The 11,303-nt window shown below is 36.2% G+C and overlaps 1 long non-coding RNA gene across 4 annotated transcripts in view; it reads left to right on the top strand.

The window, feature by feature from the left end:
• LOC104652037 (uncharacterized) overlaps positions 1–11,303 on the top strand; it is a 221,403-nt gene that overhangs the window by 33,893 nt on the left and 176,207 nt on the right. The gene's annotated exons all lie outside the window — the stretch shown is intronic.

Raw genomic sequence — 11,303 nt, 5'->3', positions numbered from 1 at the left:
TCGTCTTAACTCTTATATCAACACTTTAATGTATGAAGACTTGTAAAGAGCCTTGGCTCATTTTTGGTAATGTACACCAGCAAGGGTAAAGGAATGCTACCAAGTGACTTCCTGTTCCGCTGGGGTAGTGGGATGGAGACTCTTCAACAGTGGAAGGACAGGAACACGAAGCGCTGTGAGACAGGGAGCAAGGGAAGGAATAAGAAGGGAAGCACCAGGACCACAAAACCTCCATTGCTTCCCAGCTGCATGCTAATGATCAGAAGCCGAGTGTGGAAGGATTCCTCCGAGCGTGGCCGCGGCACATAGGCAGGATTCAGCACACCTGTTGAATGATTACGCTCTTATTCAACATTTAGTTTTTCTTTGCTCTGCTTGTTTCACTCAATATAAGATCAAGAAAATTGTGTGTGTGTTTGGTGTGGTATTGAATATCAGGGGTAGGTGAATTTAGCTTTAGTGCAAAAGACAAGTGTTTAATTACAGTGCTAGTTATAAATTAAGGAACACATTAGATAATACAAAGAATTTAGAGAACACATTAGAAAGAAGTTATATTTTTCTTTTTTTGAGACCAGAGTAGAAACAGGAAGACCTGTCAGGAAGTTGCGTCTCACTCTGTCAGCAGGCTGGAGTGCAGTGGTGCGATCTCGGCTCACTGCAAACTCTTCCTCCCTGGTTCAAGTGATTCTCCTGCCTCAGTATTCTGAGTAGCTGGGACTACAAGGGTGTGTCACTATGCCCAGCTAATTTTCTTGTATTTTTAGTAGAGACGGGGTTTCACAATGTTGGCTAGGATGGTCTCCATTTCTTGACCTCATGATCTACCCACCTCAGCCTCCCAAATTGCTGGTATTATAGGTGTGAGCCACAGTGCCAGGCCAGAAAGAACTTACATTTCTTTAGTATTGCCTTCCTATCAAAAATCTAAGCAAGTCTCATTTATTTAATGTTATGTTAATTTATATGTTATACATGAAGTTCTCCTACACAAGATGTTTGTTTTAACATAGAGATTCCTCTGTGTTTCATTATTTTCTGTATTTTGGTAACTTTACTAAATTCTCATTTGTAAGTAGCTTTTTAAATTCATTCTTTGGGGCTCACTGTATACAATCATATTATTTGCAAATATTTTTCTTCTCCTTTTCTAAATTTATACTACTTATTTAATGCTTTTAGTTATTGCATCTTTATAATATGTTTTATCATCTGCTAAAGCTATTCTTTTTCAATTTTAAAAATGATCTTGGCTATTCTAGTTATACCTCTCCTCCACCTCCCACCCCCAATTCCTTTGAAATTTCTAGAAATTAGAAGTGAGTTATTTACATCCTTCTTATTAGGATAATGAGGGAATGGGAAGAATTAAGAATCATTCAGCTTTTGACGTAAGCAACTGGGTGTTTGGCGGTGCCATTTTCTCGGACAGAAACTAGAAGTGAGTTATTATTTTTAAAAATGATTTTCAGTCTTCCATAGCAAGAAAATTGTTCTGTATTTTAAGACTTTTTTACTACTTGAAAATATTTTTAAAGACCTCTTCATGGATTATGGTAACAAGACCTCTGCGTGTTGCAAACGATTTTTCCCACTTTGTCCTTTGACTTTTTATGGCAGTTTTTTCCACAAATAAAGGGGGAGTCAGGGGAGAAGATCTGAGTCAAAGTGAGCAACATGTTCAAAGGCCTCAGGGCCGGCGGATTGGAACTTGTGATGGAAGAAGACTATGGGATGAGCGGAGCTTGGAGGAGCAAATGGGAGTCCTGGGGAAGGTTTTGTTGGCCGTGGTGAAGAGTTTAGACTTCATGCTACTTTCAAAGGGAAGCCATGGGAAGACTTTAAGCAGAGGAGTTACAAGGTGTGATTCATGCTTTAAGCTGATCATTCTGGCTGCTGCATAGAGAATAGAAATAGAATGTGGTGAGGGCTGCAACCAAAGTAGAAACAGAAGGAGTCAGGAAAATGGCTCCAGTGGTCCAGGTTAGACATGATGGTGGCTTGTTCTAGGACAGAAAGGAATAAATTGCAGAGATATTTTGGAGATAACCCTACCATAAGGATTGGACAATAAATTGGATAAGAGGGATGAGGGAATGGGAAGAATTAAGAATCATTCAGCTTTTGACGTAAGCAACTGGGTGTTTGGCGGTGCCATTTTCTCAGACAAAGAGTATCAGATGAGTAATAGGTTTGGGGGCAGACAGAATAAAGAGTTCTGTCTTGGACATAATTAGTTTTGAGATGCTTATTTGACATGCAAATGGAGATGTCAGTAAGGCAACTTGGATGTAAAGAAGCAGCTTGAGAAAAAGACCCAGGCAAGTTATTTTAATTTGGGATTATCTAAATGAACTGAATGAGATGATAAGGACAAGAGTTTAGATACAGAGAAGTTCTGATGCATCTCCAACTTAAAAAACATTTTTTTCCCCTCATTCTTGCTATCATCTTAATGTCCAATTTTAAGTTGTCAGATGAAAGAGGTATAGATAGGAAAGAGGGACAGTGGAAGGGAGGCAGGGAAATCTAATGGTGACATTAGAAGCCACAGGAACCCGGTGGAGAGAGAGATAAGTTGCGTTGACTGTTTTTACAAAGTTCAGTAAAACAAGAACAAGGAAGTGTTGAGTTTATTTAATATAACTAAAAAATTACCATATGGGTGTGGGTATCATCAAATGCCAGCGTAATTACTAATGGCAAAAAGTGTTTCAACTAAAAGTCAAAAGTGATACAATGATAATAATTCTCATCATTATTATTTAATTTTGTTCTGAAAGGATTCACCAAGGAAATCATACAAAAGAAAAAATTGCAATTTCACAAGATTAAAAAGCTTTCAGTAATTTTTTTGATCTCACTAAATTTATAGATTAAATGGAATTGACATCTTTAAGCTTTTTATTCATGAATAGGATATGTTTTTCTATTTAAGTGTTTTATAAATTTCAGCAGAGATATACTTTTTTTTTGGGAAAGGTCTGCTGACTTAAATTTATTCTAGATATTTAAATCTTTCTTGCTACTGTAAATATATAGGTTTATTTAAAAGATGGTCTTTAGAATATATAACATATATATTCAGATGATACACAGAAATGATGCACTATCCATCTAATTTTTGTATAGAGAAAAGCTATTGACTTTGAAATATTAATGTAATTTGTCGCTTTACTAAATATTTTTATTCTAATAACTTATAATAGGTTTTGATTGATTTGTGTTTTTCACATGTAAAATCTTATATAATTTTGTCTCTGCATTTCCAGTTTTCATCACCTATTTCTTTACACTGTGAACACAGTAGGAGAAAACAGAGACTTACATTTAAGATTGTGAACCTGCAGGAAGTCTAGATTCAGGTCCTGACCCTGCCACTTTTCCCCTTTCTGACCTCAGGCAAGTTACTTAACAACTTTGCATTTTACTTTCCCTGTTGGAAAACTGGATAACAATGGAACTTATTTCATAGGGTTCTTGGGGGCATAAAAAGAGATAACACGTATAAAAAATTTTCAATAATGCCTGGGATCCAGATTCAATAATGTTAACTATTAATTGGATTGCCTAGCATTTACAGGAAATTCTTACCAGTGAATCTAGTGAGCATAATGATTTTGCTCCTTTCTGACTTAAATGGCAGTACTCATAACATTTCACTGTGTAGCATAGCAAATATTTAACTTACTTTTGGAGGTACATGTACACCAGTTTTAATTATATTTTGCCATATTCTTGAGTGTCAGCCATTTGATCTATGGAGGTTGAGACATATGAAATTGTCAGTATATGACTATCCCTGACCCATAAAAATGACAGTTGCATATATTTCAGCTGAACAGCCATTATTAATTAAGTTGAATAAAGTTTTTTTTTTTTTTTTTCTTTTTTTTCTTTTTTGAGACGGGGTCTTATTCCTGTTGCCCAGGCTCAAGCAATCCTCCCAATCTCAGCCTCCTGAGTAGCTAGGCCTACGTGACACCATGCCGGGCCAGTATTCTATAATTCTTTTAATTTACTCTGTATTTGTGGCTGTTTTCCCAATGTCCAATTTTGTATATTTGTGCTTTTTCTTCTCCTCACCTTCTTTTGATTAGATATTTTATCTTTTATGTTCAATATGTGTATTCTATCATTTCTCCATTCTAATTCATTATTTTGCTATTATCTTCATTAGTTTCTTCTCTTATTTTCTAAGTTTTAATGTGTAGCGCTTTCTAATTTCCTTGGATTATTTTTCTTATTTTGTTAAACAATTATAGTTATGAGTTTTCCTCTGAATGCTGCTTTAATCATCTCATTTTTCATTATCACTATTTTCTACCTACCTAGTTGAAATGTTTGCTTTGACTTCTTGTTCACCTAAGAGAGAATTTAAGCACTTCTAGATGATGGGGTTTTTGTTCTGTTTTTATTATCCATTTTGAGACTTACTACACTGTGATGAGAGAATTTTACATGTATGTTTTCTACCTTTCAGAATTAACAGATTTTCTTTGTATGTTTTCTACTTTTCAGAATTAACTGAGATTTTCTTTGTTGCCTAATATGTGGTCTATTTTTGTATAAGTGAATGGACACTTAAATAGCAGGTAGAGGTTCTGTTTTATCATGGCGAGTTCCCTACTTACATCTGTTAGATCCATGTGATTGGTTATATCAATTATTAACATAAATACTGATCCTGCACAGGTTACTTAAATCTGCCTGTGGCCCAAGCTGCCATGCCTGGAGCTCTCTGGGTGAGTTTATTTTCTTCTTCTTTTTTTTTTGTCTGATAGTCGAGTCTTTGTTTTTTGTTTCTCCCCTAGTTATAACATGTTACCTCTTGATTTTCTTTATGAAGCTCATTGTGCACAAATAAAGAAAATACTGGGAAACACAGTTGGATGTTTCTTGACATGTCTGCACTCTTAAAGAAGGTGTAAAAACCATCTTCTCTCAGGACCCTTGGCAAAGGGAGTATGAACGGGGAGGGAAGCTTGTGATGGGCCAGTGAGGGGATTAGCATATGCTCATCAGAATTTCGTTACCATATTTTCAGTCACGACTAAAACTTGAATAAGGGTCTTAATCTTGTAAACTATATTAAATTATGTTTTAGTTTTAATTCAGTTTCTTTTAAAATCTCCTTTAGTAATGTCTCATTCTTTCTTTCTAATAAAACCTCCTTTTAAGAGCAACTGAACTGCAATAGCTCTTCAAAATCCTCATAGAAAATGTTTTAAATAAACATAAAAAATACAGTTTTATTATTTAGCTCTTACCTCAGGTGTCTGAACAATTCCTATGAGCTTTCTACTAGTCTGTTTAGTCTCATTCAATATAAAACAGGAAATCAATTATTACAAACCCTCTCCTAAAAGAGTGCAAAACAGATGCTTCATTTAAAATACACGTAAGCCTTAATTGCATTTGGTAAATATCTGGATATTTTAAAACAACAATAATTGGCATATTAAAATAGAATTTGACATATTATGCATTTTGGTGATTTTATGTATTAATATTATATTTGTCTGCTTCTCTGTACACAAATGAACTAATGCATTTGTTTTTAAGTTACAAATAATAGTGAATTAAATATTGTCATCTCCTAGAACTTTGACTTAATAATTAGTTCTCTGGAAGCGTATATATATATAGGTAGGACACAGGGTGAACACAGCATGCCAAGAGATGATCAATAGTGAGAGATGATCTCTTCAGAACATTGCTCTGCCAGTTTATTCAACTATAGATTTAAAATTGTATTGAGAACCTCAGTAACACATGTATTTATGAATTATATTTGCTGAAAAACTTAAAAGCTCAAATGATTTATGGAAAAACACATGAGAGAAGAACCCAACTTATCTTGAGTAGAGATGCAGTGATTACAGCTTCATTTCCAAGTGATCACATGCTTATCAGGAGCCCCTTAAAGGCTGAGAGAGAAGTAGAAAAGGGACCAAAGATTGTAGATTTGATCAACAAAGTCTAATAAGGAAAAAACTTGAAGGCATCTTGAGACTCTGTCCTTTATCCTTATACTTCTTGGCTTTGTTTTAGTGTCTGATGTAACTCTCACTGTTCTAGGTTTCCTCAGTGAATTCAATGTTGGCATCACAGAATGGACCTGGGACTGCTTGATTCCATAAAGAAACTCAGAATATTTTTTAGCATTGTATTAGTCTGTTTTCACATTGCTATAAAGATGCTACCCGAGACTGGGTAATTCGTAAATAAGAGGTTTAATTGATTCAGAGCTCTGTGTGGCTGGAGAGGTCTCAGGAAACTTATGATCATGGTGGAAGGGGAAGTGGAAGCAAGGTACGTCTTACATGGTGGCAGGAGAGAGAAAGAGAGAAGGGGGAAGCACCAGAAACTTATCAAACAACCAGATCTCATGATAACTCACTATCAAGAAAACAGCAAGGAGGAAACTGACTCCATGATCCAATCACCTCCCACCAGGTCTCTCCCTTGACACAAGGGGATGATAATTCAGATTACAATTTGAGATGAGATTTGGGTGGGGACACAACCAAACCATATCAGTCATTCAATAATGATGTAGGATTGTAGTATGTCTGTTCCTTTCCTAAGTTCCAGGTGAACCTGTAAATCTCCTAAGGTCAGAATTTGTCCAAGTAGTTTGGATATAAGAAAAGTTTTGTCTCAAGGGGTTCTCCCATCAATCCCTAGGAGCACTGTGTGGGTAAAAGTGACTCAGAACAATTCATGACCCCAGAGGGGAAGTCAGTTTAACATCTTCTCATATTGGAGGATGAATAATATCCTCCTAATACAGACTTGTTCATACTCAAATGTTTAGAATGCTACTTAGGCAGTAATCACTGTCGAACAATAGAAACTTCTTTTCACCTACATGTAACATCTTAGATTGTTCTTACCATGGATAAACAAAATGTGCTTGCTGAAATCTTAGCATTACTAACCTGGGCTTGAGCAGAGACTAGAACTCACAAACAGAAAAATGTCTTCTAACCTCTGGTATTAAAGTGTTTTGTTAAAATATTGATTAAATATGAATAAATATAGAACCAGATATAAATACTTTGTGCTTATAGCTCTTATGCAATTACAATCCAAATCAAAGTTATAAGATAAATATATCCAACTTTTAAAATCAGTAGAATCCAAATCTACAACATTTATTTAATATTGGTTTGTTGAAAATGACATTACCTTTTGTTGTGTGAATATGGTACTTGTGCTGAAAGATTTCTCTTTGTTGTTATCACCTGTCATTTGAGATGGGTCCTATCATGATTACTATCTGTCCTGATTTGGGCTTAAAAATAATTTCAAAGCACCAGCTAGAGTGAATAGGAAATAGGCTTCATTGCAAATACTTACAAGGGACGAGGCAGCAAGAAGAAAGGCCTGTGGTTGTCCATGGAGGGAGAAGTGTTGGGGATAGCAAACTTTGCTGGACGTGCTGTGGATGTATGTTTTAATGAAGGTTCTTTGCCTTTTATTGCTTCACTTTTTTATAGTATAAACACAAAGTGGCCATGTCAGAAGCCAAATATACTACTCAAACGATTAGGGTATCTATAATTTGATCCAGTACTAAAAGAGTTATCTGGGAATAACTCTAGGGACATTGGGGGCCACTGTGGAGTTGGGTTTGGGTATAGACCCTCCTGGTGCGGGAGGCTGGTCACTGAACTGGGTTTGGTGCAGTTCCAGTTGAGTCATAGCTGGTAATCCAGGCAACCTAGAGTGAGCTCCTAGGACCATTTTTAGACAATGCTGCTTAATGCACCACAATGCTAGATGCTATGATGCAGGTTCATTTGAGTTTGGTCTGTTTAAATCAGTATGAGTCATGTGGTAATTCAATTTTCCTCATCATTTCTTTTTCTGTTTGAGCTATTATAAAACGTTTGTTTCCTGTGACATGTCATGACATAATTTAGTCTTTACTTGAGAAAAAGGCTCATTGATGTATTTGCTTAGACAGTGTTAACCTATTTATAAACTTTAAATGCAAATGCAAGCCATAAAATCTTGCAGCAGTATTCATTTATAAGGTGATAACGTGGTTTATATCATTTAAACATGCCTGCTTTTCTATTTTAGATTATCATCAAAACAAAAACTGAAAACAATGCTTACAGCCTTCTACTCTGTAGTTTTAAGAAACACTGGAAAAAATATGTACGTTGGGGCTAGGCAACCTTGGACTTGAATCTTGGCTCAGTGGATATAGTGCGTAGCCTTGGACGAGTCATCAAAACTCTCTGGGCCTTGGTTTCTGTATTTGTGAAGTGGGAATGACATTCATTCACTCAACAAATATTAGCTAAGCGGGCACTGTTTCAAGTGCTGGGAACATAGCTGTGTGTAGTCTAAGTACCTGCCTTCATGGAGCTTACATCGCAGAGGAATTGGGGAATGGAGAGAGAGAAAAATACACATGCAAACCAAGTAGTTTCACATAGTGATTTGCGGTGTGAAGAATAGAGGGCAATGGGATAGAAAGTGACTGGGGGTAAACGCAGAGTTGGTACATTAGCCAGGGAAATCAGGGAAAAGAGGATATGTGGCATTTGAGCTGAGTCCCAAATAAGGAGAGGAAGTCAAATGCATGAGTCAGGAGACGTAGGGGTGAGCTTGGTGCATATGAGGCTCTGGTAGAAGGCCTGTGTGATTGGAACACAGCGAAGAAAATGATGAGGTCCGCTTTGCAGAGTTGTTTATGAATTACATAAATTATGAACTAAGTCCATAAAGTGCCTAGCATAGCATAGGCACCCAACAAATGGCAAGCATTATTTTTATTATAGATTATATATTCTTATTTCATAGGTTAAAAAGTGAATTTTTTCCAAATAGAAAAGTTTTGTTCTCACTTAAATCCTTCCCTTTAGAAATAAAAAGATAAACTAGTAAGATGACTATGTCACTTATCTGCTTTGTTCACACTCTATTCTATTTTTTGAGAGGATGTCTCACTCTGTCACCAGGCTGGAGTATAGTGGTGTGATCTTGGCTCACCACAACCACTGCCTCCTGGTTTCAAGTGATCCTCCTGCTTCAGCCTCCTGAGTAGCTGGGATTACAAGTGTGTGCCACCATGCCTGGTTAATTTTTGTATTTTTAGTACAGGTAGGTTTTCGGCATGTTGGCCAGGCTGGTCTTGAACTCTTGGCCTCGAGTGATCTGCCTGGTTCAGCTTCCCAAAGTGCTGGGATTACAGGCTGAGTCACTGGTGCTTGGCTGCAGTCAATTCTTTGTAAAGTTTTTCTCAATCATGTTCATGGTATGTTTTCTTAGTAATCTCAGAATATACATTATTCAGGCAATCATAGAATCTTATTTACTAAAATTAGCGATACTTTGGAGGTCATCCTGCTTCACTCATTTTTCTGGTTGGAAGACGCAGCCCAAGTAAAAGATGCAGTTTCAGAGTACTGAATTTGTGGCAGAGCTTTCATAAGATTCCAGGTCCCTGGACTTATACTTGGTCTATTTTAAAAATTATCCTAACGCATTTTCTTCTTTAACCCTTTCTCTCTAATCTTACTGTGGCTTTTTGTTGATACTGTGACTAGCAAAGTGATATTCAGGTACTTTTAAGGTTGTACACAAGCCAGTAATATTGCCAGTAATTTAAAGCCTTTTAGACAGATTACAGCATAGTTTATAAGGGCATTATTATGGACTGAATGCTTGTGTTCCCTACAAATTCATATGTTGAAATCCTAGCTGGGAAGTCATGGTATTTGAGATGGAAGTAATAGTCTTTGGGAGGTCATTGAGTTTAGATGAAGTTGTGAGGGTAGGGTCCTCATGATGGGATTAGTGCCCTTATAAAAGGAGCCCAGAGAGCTTGCATTCTCTCTCTCTCTCTCTCTCTCTCTCTCTCTCTCTCTCTCTCTCTCTCATCTCTCTCTCTCTCTCTCTCTCTCTCTCTCTCTCTCATCTCTCTCTTGCTCCTTCTCTTTCATGTGAAAACACAGCAAGAAGCAGCCTTCTGTAGGGCAGGAAGAGAGCCCTCACTAGAACTTGACCATGCCGGCACCCTGATCATGACTTCCAACCTCCAGAACTGTAAGATATAAATGCCTGTTGTTTAAGCCACCCAGTCTGTAGAATTCTGTCATAGAGCCCTGAGAAGACTAAGACAGGCATTTATATTGTGATGTTTTAGATATGCTATACTGTTGGATGTTTGCTAGAGTGGGAGAGAATAAAGTTGTAGGTTATTGCCACAGGAAACCTGACTGATGAAATTTTGGTCATTTTCTTGGCCAAATTTGCAAAGGTCTTCCCACCTTTGTAGTGAGGTGTCAATTTCAAAGTTAACGTATCCTTTAAAAAAATCTGCTTTAAAACTGGTTACTATTGATTTTATGACAAGAGGCACAAACTGAAGATCTAAGAGAACAATATAAGCTAATAATATGTTAAGGGAACTTGCAAGGTCTTCCAATAACTTGACTTGTCCAGATGAAATACATCAGTGCTGGAGAATAGTTGTTAAGATAGATGGGCTTGCTGTATGCTCAAATGTAGCATTATTTTGTGTTTGTAATTGAGAATGGGATCTTTGCTAGGAATTTTATTAGTGATGCATGAGTCAGAGGAGACTACAATTCTCTTCTAAAGCTATTCTAAAGATATAATGCTGACAGTAAGGAAAAAAGGCTTCGTCAGTAAATAAATACATGGAGGATTGATGTATATGGTTATAATTGTACTCTATTACTTTTACAAAGTCCTCTGACCTACCCATGATTAAGAAGATGTATGACTAAATGGCCCCTTGAAAAAGATAAATTAATTGAGATATTGCTTTTCAAAATTTATACTCAACTGTTCTCTGCAGAATAGCAGATGTCCAAGTGCTTAGGATCAAGTTTCTAACAAAAAAATAAAGGCAATTCTAGTGCATGTATCAGTCAGGCAATTGCATGTATTGTTTTTATATCTTATTAAATTTGTGAAATGGTTTGTAGAGTATTTGTGGTAATTCTTCAATATTGAGGTAATGAGCATTTAAAGTTGAGAACAATTCCTATATATTAATAATTCTAAGATTTGTTGTTTATTTAGAATTTTTATTTTTTAACACAGCACAGCAGCCAGATATATTAATATATATTTTTAAAAATTTTCAAAATAGGAGTAATAATATCTACATCTCAGGGTTGTCCTAAGAGTTTAATGAGATAATGCATGTGAAATGTAATCAGTGGCCTAAAAAACCAGTAAACGGACATTAGATACTCATAAAGTTAATTCATTTACAAATTAGAAAATTCAACATAAAGGAAATAATTAAG

Source organism: Saimiri boliviensis, chromosome 10 (genome assembly GCF_048565385.1).
Source record: "Saimiri boliviensis isolate mSaiBol1 chromosome 10, mSaiBol1.pri, whole genome shotgun sequence".
Classification (NCBI taxonomy): Eukaryota; Metazoa; Chordata; class Mammalia; order Primates; family Cebidae; genus Saimiri; species Saimiri boliviensis.
Note: the sequence above shows the minus strand (reverse complement) of the source record. Positions and strands in the feature narration are given on the sequence as shown.